The sequence below is a fragment of the Crinia signifera genome, chromosome 19, assembly GCF_055691185.1.
Source record: "Crinia signifera chromosome 19, ASM5569118v1, whole genome shotgun sequence".
Taxonomy (NCBI): Eukaryota; Metazoa; Chordata; class Amphibia; order Anura; family Myobatrachidae; genus Crinia; species Crinia signifera.
The window spans coordinates 48,491,562-48,505,387 of NC_139226.1; positions in this window are offsets into that span (position 1 = coordinate 48,491,562).

A 13,826-nucleotide genomic window follows, 5' to 3' on the forward strand; every position below is an offset into this window, starting at 1 on the left:
ATGGGAGATGGCCCTGGCCTCTGTTCAGTATGCTACTAATACAATAAGAGTGCAACAGATACAGTTGTATGTCCTACATAGATCTTATATGTCCATGACCAGGTTGGTCAAGATGAAGGCCAGGACATCCCCCCTTTGTCCAAAATGTAATAGTGCATCGGGTACGTTTTGGCACTTATTATGGGAATGCGATGTGGTAAAGGAGTTTTGGTATGAAGTGTTGCAAACCGTGGTGCAAACTGGTATTCCAGAAACTTCCCTTAATTCAAAAAGTTGTATTCTATCCATTTGCACGGATAGTGCCTTGAGTAAATATGATAGGCTATATGTTTATAATATTTGTGCACTGGCCAAAATGATGATAGCAAGAACATGGTTATCCAAGGATGGTCCTGACCTTGCTGCATGGTTCGCGTTAGTCAATTATACGAGTACACAAGAGAGATATATATATCTGGGCAGGAAAAAGTTAAACACATATCTTAACATATGGCACAGATGGTTGGAGTCAACCTTTGTAAAACTTTAACACATTAGTAAAATAAATAAAACACGACATTTAAAAATGGGGGATTTAGATTCCCTCTCATCCTCACTTTCCCTTTTTTTTTTTTTTTTTTCTTCCCTTCTCTTCACTCCATACCTCGTTTCCCTCACCCACCACTCCCCCACTTCTTCCTTCTTTAATAATAATATATATGTACATATATATATATATATATATTTCTTTTTTTCTCTTTCTTCTTTTCTTTTTTCTTTACTTGGATAGATGTATCACGTAACTTAAGCGGGTCTTGTTGACTGAGTCGTGCCGTACAGCAGGGTACAGCACCTATGTATTGCTAGATATATGCACCTGAAAAATAGGGGAAAAAATCTACCCGGTTTAAGCCATGTCTTCTCACAGGCTAAAGGGTTAATATATGTTGTATAAGTAGATCCATCGCAGTGTCTTCCTTTTTTGTTGTCTTGTCCTGTAATGTATTGTAATGTTTTTAGTAATGTTTGTATTGTTAATGTATTTTATTCAGCTATACAACTACTGTTAAATGTAATTAACATCAATAATGTAAAATTGTGATATGCTGATGTACTTTTTTAATGTGCATATGACAAATTGGAAAAAATAAAAAATAAAAAAAAAATAGTCCTCAAAATAATCACCTCCGTCACTCACACACTTTTGTGCACGGCGGTACAAATTCTGGAAACAAGCTTCGTAGTCCTCTGAAGATATGCTTCGAAGTTGAGCGGTTACGTATTTCTTTATGTCCTCGATGCCCTTTGAGAGCAGTCTTAAGTTTTGGGAATAAGTAAAAGTCAGAAGGTGACAAATCAGGAGAATACAGAGGATGATTAACCTCTACGATGTCATGGTTTGCCAAAAAGCACTACACATTGAGAGCACAGTGGGGCCTCGCGTTGTCGTGCAGTAGGAACCAGCTGCCTTTATCCATTTTCGGTCGCACACGGTGTACTCGTTTAACTAACCGATGCACTCTGTGTTTTCCCAATTTTGAAACAAAACTTGATATTCACTCTTTGATCCTTCACCGACCGTGACACGCGTTCTAATAAACCACCTGCGTTTACCTTCTCCAAACTGGAAATGCTGACGCAATCGCTGCGCATTTGTTCCACCTTCGCGCCTCATTGGTTACGCTATCACATCCGCATGATGACGCGTTCCTACACATTTTCATTCATTAACTACACGTACAGTCCTGGGATTTAATAGACACACCTTGTATTATTTGCTGTCTAAATTGTGTTGTGTATTTTGTATTATTTGCTGTATGATCCATTTATTCAGTTTTTATAAGTTAGAATTAAAAAATATATTTTCTTTTATATTGCATATTCTTCTGATTGAATGCCAAACAGTGACCTCTAGTGGTATAAAAGTATTAAAGTGATTAATATGTGAGAAGAATTACAGAACATAGGGCCTTATTCTAGTTCACTCTTTCTGCCAAAATCCTTCTTAGATGGACAAAACCATGTGCACTGCAGGGGGGCAGATGTAACATGTGCAGAAAGAATTAGATTTGGGTGAGTTATTTTGTTTCTGTGCAGGGTAAATAGTGGCTGCTTTATTTTTACACTGCAATATAGATCTCACTTTGTAGTAAAACCCCACCCAAATCTAATTCTCTCTGCACAAGTAACATCTGCCCCCCCCCCCCCCCCCCCCCCCCGCAGTGCACATGGTTTTGTCCAAGAAGGATTTTGTCAGAAAGAGTGAACTAGAATAAGGTGCAGTAGTTTTTCTCGTTTGCTACTGGAGCAGCTGACTGCCAGCCACACACCGCCACAGCTGCTACAGGGTAACAGCCAGGGGCGGATTGGGCCACCGGGATACCGGGAGAAATCCCGGTGTGGGCCGGCCCAAATCCACCCTCTGTCGGGCCGGCCGGTGTCTGCCGGCCTGGTTACTCAGAGGTCATACCTCCGCTCCAAGTCCCCCTCACCTCAGTTCTCACTAGGCTGCCGGCAGCACTGCAATAGCTGCCGGTGCGCCTATGTTTCCGGCCACCAGCCCGTCAGCTACGGCTGCCCCTGCCTTCCCCTGCACACAGAGACAGACGCTAGAAGTCATAATTCACCTCTAGCGTCTGACAGAAAGCGCAGCTCTGCACTTCCTGGTAACACGGCTGCAGAGCTGTGCTCCCTGTCAGAGACGCTGGAAGTGAAAAATGACTTCTAGCGTCTGTCTCTCTCTGCGCAGGGTAAGGCAGGGGCAGCAACAGCAGCGTACGGGCGGGTGGCTGGGGTGGGCACATACGTATTAACCCCTTGGCAACGAGCTAGAACCCCTGGCAACGGGAATAAACCCCCCTTGGCAACGAGCATTAACCCCTGATAAAAAAAAATATTAACCACTTGGCAACATCCAATAATCCCTGGCAACACATATTAACCCCTTGGCAACTAGCAAGAACCCATGGCAACGGACATTAACCCCCCTTGGCAATGAGCATTAACCCCTGGGAACAGATATAAACCAGTTGGCAACAAGCAATAACCCCTGGCAATGCATATTTACCCCTTGGCAACGAGCAAGAACCCCTGGCAAAGGACATTAACACCCCCCCTTGGCAACGAACAAGAACCCCTGGCAACTAGCAAGAACCCCTGGCAATGCATATTTACCCCTTGGCAATGAGCAAGAACCCCTGGCAACGGACATTAACTGCCCTTGACAACAAGCAATAACCCCAGGCAATGCATATTAACCCCTTGGCAACGGACATTAACCACCTTGGCAATGGACATTAACACCCTTGGCAACGGACATTAACCCCCTTGGCAACAAGCAGGTAATTATTATTATCATTATTATCATTTATTAGAAGCCTTGGTACTTGTTTCCTAGCACGGCGCCCATCGCATCGTATACCATAACAGTTAATATGGTATACGATGGTATGTGATGCGATGCAACGCGATATTGTACAATAAAATATTGCATCATATGCCATACAATGGCATACGATGCGATGGTATACGATTTTTTATTGTACAAGCACCCTGATGGGTCCTTACAATGTTAAACGGACCCCCATTGTTAAGGCCACCCCCAGGATCAACGCCAACCCGAAGCGTGGCGAGCGCAGCTGTATGCGTCCTCCGACCTTTTCATACCCCCACAATCCACGTCGGCGTGGAGTTGATTTTAGATAGTGTGGCAAGCGCAGGGAACCACCGAGCCCGAAGCGTGGCGGAATACATGTAAAGTAATACGTGTCCCCTCGCGGGGCACGCTGCGCTCGCCACGTTTCGGGCTTGGTGGCTCGCTGCACTCGCCACACCCCATCAGGGTGCTTGTACAATTAAAAAACACATTGCATCGCATGCGGATTTATGGCATGCGATGTGATGTGATCAGATGCCCTACGATGCCTAATCCTAACCATACCACCCCCTATAGCCTAACCCTAACCATACACCCCCCTCCACACACAGCCTTACTCTACCCATACACACACACACACACACAGTCACAGCCTAACTCTAACCACACACACTCCCGCAGCCTAACTCTAGCCATACACACACTCCCCGCACCCTAACTCTACCCACCCAATGTGTGGCCTCAGTGAAGTAGTGTATGTGTATATATATATATATATATATATATATATATATTTATGTGGTATCTTAATGTGTTTCTGTGAATTATGCCTTAGTAGATACTCATTGCATATCTCTCTATATTTTTCCTGCTTCTCCCTTGTCTCTCTTTGTCCCCATTTCCCCTATCCCCCCCCCTTGTGTTTCCTCATGATCATTTTGTGGTCTCATTTGCATATTGCTGTGTGTTGCTTTTGGTATTATTGTGGGCACAGGATTAAGGATTTATATGTGTGCACTAATTTGTATGTTCTACGCTCTCTAGAGCTCTCACGAACCGGTTGCTGGGCAACTCCAGGACGCTTCAGGAAGACTTCGGCAATACGCTACCAGTAACCCTAGCACTATGGGTAGGACGGGGATCCAGGTGACGTCCGCTGTGGTGACGCAATGCGGACATTGCTTGGTTACCGGCGTAACCCTCAATGACGGAGGGGGAAGTGATGGCGTACGGATGCTGACCCAGAAGTGGGGGAAGCCCGGATCCCATTCGTGGAAATGGACCGGAGACACATGATTGTACTTCTCTATTTAGGTAAGTGTATGTCTCTCATTCTGTTGTTGGTTGTAGCTTGAAAAAGAAGTAAAATTCAAAACGTTGCTTCATCGTTTAACCCAGTGTGGTATTGGTTCAGTTTGAAAAATCTGTGGGAGTGCCGCTGACTGGAGGATTATATATACACACACACACACACACACATATATATATTTTTACATATATACGAGACCTAGCTTCCCCCCTCCCTACCTGAATCCTCCGCCACCCCACATCCTATGCCACTCTGCGTCTCCCCTCTGTCACCCTACATCCTACGCCACCCTGCGTCCCCCCTCCCTGTATCCTCTGCCACCATGCAACTAACGCCACTCTGCGTCTCCCCTTCCCGCATCCTCCACCACTTTGCGACTCCCCTCCCTGCATCCTCTGTCACTCTGCGTGCCCCCCTCATAATCTGTGTCCTATGCCACCCTTGCGTACGTCCTGCCTCCCTTTGTCCTCAGCCACCCTGCATCTCCCCTCCCAGCATTCTACTCCACCCTGCGTCCCCCCTCCCATGCGCCTATTCTGCAGCCTGAGGGGCTGGGGACATAGCCAGCAGCTCAGAGAGCCACTAGCCATGCCCCCCACCGCGGCAAAAATAGGGAGTGGCCTTGTTGAAATAGGCCACACCCCATATAGCTAGGCCACACCCCCAAAAAATCAGCGCGCAACAGATCCGCCGCCCCTGCGTTAGGGCTGCTTTAAGATATTTCCCGGCCTGGTTTTAATTCCCAATCCGCCCCTGGTAACAGCCGCTGTTGAGACCACGCAACTTCACTCTGCAACTCCACAGCTGCAGAGGGACTGCTGCCATTGCCGATGTCCCGACTGCTAACTTACTTCCGGGTGCAGAGCGCTCATCAGGAAAACCTACTGTACTTCTGTCTCTGCTGAGTGCCCTGCAGAGACAGAGGCAGCTTTTCCTGACACTGCTACTTCCGGGTGCCCGCCGCTACCTAGTGCTTGGCACTCCCCTAACACAGAGCGCTCATCAGGAAAAGCTGCCTCTGTCTCCCCCTAAAGATCAATCTGATGGGCACAATAATCACTTAAGCACGGTACGCACATTGCTTTTATTTGAAAGTGTGAATACTCACTTTTTACACTAGAGAGCGCTGTTTCTCATCCATTTCCTAGTAAACATTTCGAGACGACACAACAACGTTTCAAAGGAGAACATAGCAGCCACCTGTCACACAGGATTTGTGTTTTGTGGAAGGACCTAATCTCCTAAAATAGGAGCCTTTGATCTGGACCAGTAACGAGCAGATCAGAACAACCTAGGATTGAAGCGCTGGACAATACCCACCTTATATATATATATATATATATATATATATATATATATATATATATATATATATATATATATATATATAGAATGAAAGGTGTAGAGGTGCGCTTCGATGTGTTTCACCAACAACACATTAAAATTGAAAATATTTATTCCAAACAATAAAACGTATAAAATACAACAAACAGAAGTTTTCCGATGATTGTCTTCACAAAGGTGTATTAATTCCTGGTTTGACCGTAGATGTAGTTGGTCTGAGATACCCCATATATATATATATATATATATATATATATATATATATATATATAATTGCGGTTTACTTAGCCTAAAAATATATACAAAAAGGCAAATTTGAGTTGTGTGCAGTCTTAACTATCTCTACGTACGCTATAAAAATAGGTACCTAGGAGATTAAGCTGTCGGCTGTCACGGTCAGAGTATTAAGACAGGTATATTTGGGTGCCGGACGCGGTCCCGACGTCGGGATCCCAACTGTCAAAACGCGACAGACGGGTGCCCGACGGCCACCCGCTATTTTCCCTTGTGGGGGTCCACGACCCCCATAGAGGGAGAATAGAATAGGTGTCGAGCGTAGTGAGTCACCGTGCCCACAGCGTGGCGAGCACAGCAAGCCCGCAAGGGGCTTTGTTGCGCTCACCATGCTGTCAGAGTCCAGGCAGTTGTGATCCCGACGTCGGGCTAATGACTGTCAGGATCCTGACTGTCGGAACCAGGTTGGGATCATTTGATATACAGCATTATGGTCGACAGTCATTAGGTCGACACTATTAGGTCGCCATGGGAAAATGTCGACATGGGTCTAGATTGACATGGGAAAAGGTCGACATGGTTCTAGGTCGAAAGGTCATTAGTTCGACAGGTCATTAGTTCGACATTGTATGTTTTCTCCTTTATTTTGGGGTTATTACACCTAATCTGAGAGAGAAAAATTCCTAACATAAGCGCTCTGGGAACATCAGACATCCATTGGTATTGCATTAGTTCGACATTGTCTAGGTCGACAGTCAAAAGGTCGACATTAGGTTTTTCACAGTTTTTTACCTGAATGTCAACACAGTCGACATGGACACAGTTTAGAATGCACCCCATCCCCTCTCATCGCTCGCGATGCATTGGGTACGGTCATAGGCGTGCGCACATAGAGTGTTAGAGGTGCACAGACACCCCCTAATGCTGTGCCCACCCTTATATACTTTTGCTTTTTAGAACTGGTACTCCATTAAAACAAGCGCCCATCAATCAAGTATGTGTGTTTTGCATTGTAAATTGTACTAGACCATTGTTATATCACTACATATCTGTGTCATCTATATATGTTTATGACTATATTTGCATGTACTGTTACACAGAGTAATTAGAAGATTAAAACTGAACTAGACAGGAGATTATGGTGCGGCTGAGAGATGTTTTATATTGTAGCGAGTGCCAATAGCTGATGGTAGACACGTCTGATTGGTGGTGTAAGACACACCCAATGGGCGTGTAAGACACCCCCTAATGAAATGTGCTGCGCACGCCTATGGGCACGGTGCCTCACTACGCTCGGCACACTATTTTATTCTCCAGCCACACCCTAGTGGATGGTAGGGCATGAAATACTGCCTGTTGGCACGTCGGCTCAAAAAACAGTGAAAAACCCCATGTCGACATTTTGACTGTCGACCTAGACAATGTCGAACTAATGACCTGTCGAACTAATGACCTTTCTACCTAGAACCATGTCGACCTTTTCCCATGTCAACCTTTTCCCATGTCACCCTAATGGTGTCGACCTAATTACTGTCGACAATAATGCTGTAGACCAAATGACCGCATCCCGTTGGAACCCTATTCCACACCCGTATATTTACCTTCCAAGTGTTTAGCAAGACTGTCACTGCATTCCAGAACATGCCTCCATCGGTGCTGTGTGCGCTCTGCCCGCAGTGCGGGGATCCAGCAATAACAGGGTGCATCTGTAACAGCAATTAAGCAGTCTCCCAGCACAGCAGCTGCCGCACATAAACACCATTCCATGCCTGTCTGTCAGGCCCTGTCTCCTGCTGCTTCCACGCCTCCTCCATTACCATAGCCATGTTCCATATTCTGTATAAACAGCTTTTCCCACCTTTCCTGAACAATAGAGCATCCATGCATTCCTCCCAACAGTCCTGGTTTTTCCAGGGCCGGCATGCGCACAGCGTCTATTCAGCGACGCAGAGAATGGAAAACGGGGGCAAAACCCGACGGCGTCCTCATTTGCATAAGCTACAACCTCATTTACATAGACCACGCCCCTTTTCAGGCACACGGCCTATATAGGTGCGGGGTAAGTAAAGCCAGTTGCCAGTGCTACTGAACAGATTGTGCTACCTGTATGGTGCTCTCTCCCTGTGTCTCCTTAGCTGCTTCCAGGTGCTGTTCTCCAGAGCTTTCCATCCTGCTCCAGAACTCCAAGTACTCCAAGTGTGCAGCTCCAAGCACCATCGGTAATTCTTCAGCTCCATCGATGTTCCACCATTGGTATTCACCATTGATTATTCTTCAGCATCTTTAGTGATTTTTCAGCTCCTGCAACATTCATCATTGGTTTCCACCATCAGTGATTCTCCTGCATCATTGGCGACTCTCCAGTTTCATCAGTAATCATGAGCACTATCGATGGTCCACCATAGGTAGGGTTCATCCAATATTCTTCAAGTACAGATGGAGCATCTCCCATCCTGGCAGGGGATGGCGCTGGCGACGCCAGCCGCCATCTCCCGCCAGCGCCATATCGATGGCGAGAAGGGGACACGCGCACACGAGAGGCGCGCGCATCCCTTTCCGACGGCGCTTCCATCCGCTCCCCCAGGTCCCCGCCGCCTGCCCGCACCCCCCCCCCCTAACCTCCCCTAACCCTGTCCGTCTCCCTGAGGCGGAGACGGACAGGGTTTCTGTCGCGCTGGCGACGGAGACTGAGACGCACGTGAGACGCCAGATTAAGGTCTAAATGGGCCTGGAGTTGAAAATTATCAAGGGCCTATTAATGTACCTAATAATGTGTAGCCAAGGTAGAGGTGCGGCACTCTGACTAACAGAACAGGATGAATAAAGGAGATGACTACTCCATCTGACAAGGTTTCAGTTTATTAAATGTTTTCAAGTCACTTCTGCCGCCGTCAAGAAGACAAACTGTCATAATATCTCCTATACCAGAACCAGGTATCTGGCGAATTGATAGTTAACACAGGTGTCCCCCAGGGGTGTGTTTTGAGCCCCCTGTTGTATTCATTATTTACTTATGATTGTACTGCCAGCTCCGATTCTGTTCAACTTATTAAATTTGCGGACGATATTGCCATATTGGGTCTCATCTCTCATGATGATGAGTCAAAGTATAGATTGGAAGTGTCCAAATTGGAGTCATGGAGCAGTGAGAATTGTTTGATCCTGAACGTGAGCAAGACAAAAGAAATGATTGTGGATTTTAGAAAATCACACAAGACTACATATTGCCCACTGGTTTTAAATGGTCAACAGGTGGAGACTGTTGATACTTTTAAATTTTTGGGTGTAAATATATCTAAGGACCTTTCATGGAGCACTCACATCAATATTACCGTCAAAAAGGCCCACCAGCGTATGTTTTTTCTTAGGAAACTGCGCTTGGTCGGCATGAGTGAGAGAACTTTGGTGAGCTTTTACTCATGTGTGATTGAGAGTGTCCTCACTTACGGTGCTGTGGCATGGTTTGGTCCCTGTTCGGCAGCTGACCGTAAGTCTTTACAGAGGGTGGTGTCAACTGCAGGTAAAACGATTGGGGTAGTCTTACCAAGTTTACAAGATATTTTTAAAAAGCGACTTCTCTCTAAGACTAATAGTATCCTGAGGGATCCCACCCACCCAAATAGTGATCTCTTCTCCTTACTTCTATCAAATAGGCGATACCGTTCAGTCTTATGTAAAACCAAACGATATAGGGAGAGTTTTTTTCCAGTAGCAATCCGCACTTTAAATACTTTAAATATTTTAAATGCTTAGGGTTATTTATGATCTACGCACAATCCTGTAGTCAAGTGTACCTCTTTTTTAATGTTTCTGTATTTGTACTGTTTACAATTTATTTTCGTTTAATGTTCATTGTATGTGGACGTTTTATGATAAATAAAGATTCTATTCTATTCTATTCTATTCTATACACACATTCACGTATATACATACATACGCGCACACACAATATCTTCCCCGGCACTACGGTGTCCCTGAGGGGGAACTGGCAGCTGTTGGAACTGGGTGGGGTCGGAATTGGCTGGTCTCATGTTATCCTATGGGGAAAACATTCTAGATTTGCCCAGTGGTATCTCCGGTTCCCGGGGGGGCTAGTGATTCGGGGCTGGGCTCGTTGGAAAGCCCCAGCCCTCAGCTACAAAAAGGGCCAATTTGTAGAGTGGGCCTGGAGCTACAGCTCCATCAGGCCCATTGCTAATCCGACCCTGTCTGTACCAGCTGTGGTATTAATAAAGACTTGTGCTGTTTACCTCGTGGCCCTGTCTCTAACTGTCCTGGGTGCCTCCTGGTGATGCGCAGTAGCCTTATCCAGGCTCCCCAATTCATATACCAGTTGAGACATCCGAATGTTCTTTACATCACATTTTTGATAAAATAACTGTTTGGTTCTATCTCTGGATTCAGTATTAATATGGATAAGTCCATTGCTATGTTACTTTATGATACTAATACCCACCCTTCATGGACTACTCCATTTTCATTGCACTAGGCCACCGCACATATTCCCTATTTGGGAATTATGATTCTTCATAATCCCACAAATTTGAATAAATTCAGTGTGAGTTGACCCCTCTGACCAATGATGTTAAAAATGAGAACGTCTTCCATTGTCATATCTGCATAGAGCTAATCTACTTAAGAAGGTGGCTATTTGACAATTCTTCTTATATGTGGTATCTACACAATACGCCATTGTTACACCCTACCAGTTAGCATTTTTGCAATCCAGATTCCACATTACTCACGTTCCCACAAATTTTTCAGAGAAAGATTGGAACAATTCTTTAGATGGTCTTATGGCCTCGTGCTGAAGCTGTATTGATACCTTTTTGAGAAAAATCATAGATCATACTGCAATAATGGGAGGATATATACCGGTAATAGCTAGTTCATTTCCATAATCTGACCATCATAATATTGGACAAAGGCGTTCTGTTACAACCTTACAAATCTAACTCTCTCTGCACATGTTACATCTGCCCCACCTGCAGTGCACATGGTTTTGTCCATTAGAGAGAGAATTTGCTTTTGCAAGTGAACCAGAATCAGACCCATAATTGCTGTTCGGATCATCACTCACCACATCACTTAGTAGAATGAAGCCTTTATTGATCTTCCTTTCACTCTTTAAGGTACAACAAACAACTGCAATAGATTTACAGCCAGATACAATAGTATGCTTGTTAGTGTTTCATAATATGAATATGAGGTCTTCTTCAGTATTTTACATTATGGAAACTGTATAGATACATGACAGTTACATCAAAATTGTTTATCTGTTTTCAAGGTGTTCACTCTCTGTAGCATACCTCTAAGGAGGGCCGGACTGGCCCACAGGGGCACAGGGGAACCTACTGCCTGAGGCTCCACCCTTTTCTTTATGGATCCGGTCCCAGACTGTGAACTTGAATTATTCATATGTTACATTATACTGCACTGTGGTGTATTTTCTACAGTGCATTGTTGTTATTACTTTAGTATTTTATTCATGCATTAGCAATATTTACTGTACATATATGTATAAAAGTGCCCATACCACGCACTTTGTAATGGGTAGCCAAGCCTCTGTGGAGGCTGGCCATACCCCCTCTGTAGGTTGCCCACACCCATAAGCACAGGCTCTTAGCACTGCATTTACCCGGTTGTCTGTTCCTGCTGCAATACAACGCTGCCGTCAAGAAGACAAACTGTCATAATATCTCCTACCGTAATCCACCCAAACATCACACAGATTATTCCAAGCCACACCCTTATACACCAAAGCCACACCCACATTGTCATGACTGTGTGCCCCTTGTTAAGTCCCATAATAAGGCAATATTGCCAAATATGGGGCGGTTAAGAGGTACGCTTTCAGTGACTTCATGACAATAATATATATATATTTTTTTTTTTTTAATTGAGTAATTTTTATTATTTTTTCCACAAATCAAACATAACTACAACTTAAACTAGCGAAAAAAAAAAAAAAAAAATAGAAATTAAATATAAAATAAAATAAAAAATAAAAATTACAAACATTTATATGACTATCACAAGATAATCAATTATATCTTACATTAACAATATCTTATTTATGGGAATAATATACATTTTCTCTTGTAATTACTTTAATCTAAAAGAATCATATTCATATATTAACTTTTAGAACACCGCAAACATCAATTATCCTGAGAAACCATAAAAGGCCACAGTTAGCTATATTGAATATATAGATATAAAGAATGATCTGTATAACCCCCAACAAAAAAAAAAAAAACACAATCAAAAACACAGCCTTAATTAATTGATGAATTGTTGTGGAGATGCATATTTTGAAGAAAGCCATCGACACCAAATACGATTAAATTTGGATTCAGTCTTACGAGTTATATATAAATATCTCTCATGCTGCACTGTAGCATTAACCAAAGAAGTCCAGGCCTTAAAGTCAGGTCCCGAGGAAGCCATCCAGAGTCTTGCTAGGCAGACTTTAGCCAACGTACATAGATTAATTGCATACTGCCTAGTATGTTTATCCAGGACATCATCTCCAGACACCCCAAGGCAACAAAACTTAGGTGTTAGACTACTCTGGGGTATTCCTGTAACAGTCATAGCTTGGGTCACCTGATCCCAGAATGGTTTCACCATCGGGCAGTCCCACAATAAATGCCAAAAGGTTCCTGAGCTACCCTGACATTTAGGGCATACATCTGAAGTCCTCCCACCAACTTTTACCATTCTAGATGGAGTCAGATAAGTTCTATGTAAAATGAACAATTGAATTTGCTGAAATCTAACCGAAGCAGTAGATTCCCGAGGACAAGCAAGGACAATGTCCCGAGGACAATTTAGCTACAAATTTAAGTGAACACAAATATTGCTGTAACTTTATTGAAGTACTGTTTTAGACCCAAGCTCCAGAGTAGTACTGCAATTCCCCAATCTGCTGATCAAAAAAACAATTGGCGAATCATGGAAATTCTGTATATTATATATCCTCGATTTAGGAATACCTAGAATTGGTTGGTCAAAATAGGCAAATCAGGGACATCCAACATACAGTAATGGATTTCCCCTATTTCCCAACCTTGGCGTCAGGAGAATGGGGAATTGGTGCAATACTGAACAGAACAGATGTTTTCGTTGGAAGGTTTGGAAGAGGCCATCATTTCAGAATTTCTGCTCCGGTTGTAATTGTGGGCCTAATTCAAACCTGATTGCACAGCTGCTAATTTGCAGAGCCTTGCAATAAGGTATACGTCGCCCCACCAGAGTTTAATCCCGCCCGGTTCAAACCTGCAAATTGGTTAGCAGGGCCTGCGAAAATTAGCCGGGTCATCGATTAGCTGCAAATCCATTTACAAGACTCTCACCATCGAATGATCTTTCCACTGTGTGCAGCCTGTGCGTAGCCCAGGACTTACTCCGCGGCTGCAATAGAAACAGGCTGATCAGGGCCGGAGCTGATATCACACGCCTTCCCATCAAATTCTACCACCCAAAGACGCTGGCTTTCTGTCAATCACCTTGACAGTGATCAAAAAAGTATTAGGACTTTATGGCAGGATGGTCTCGCGCATGCATACTACCGGCCATACA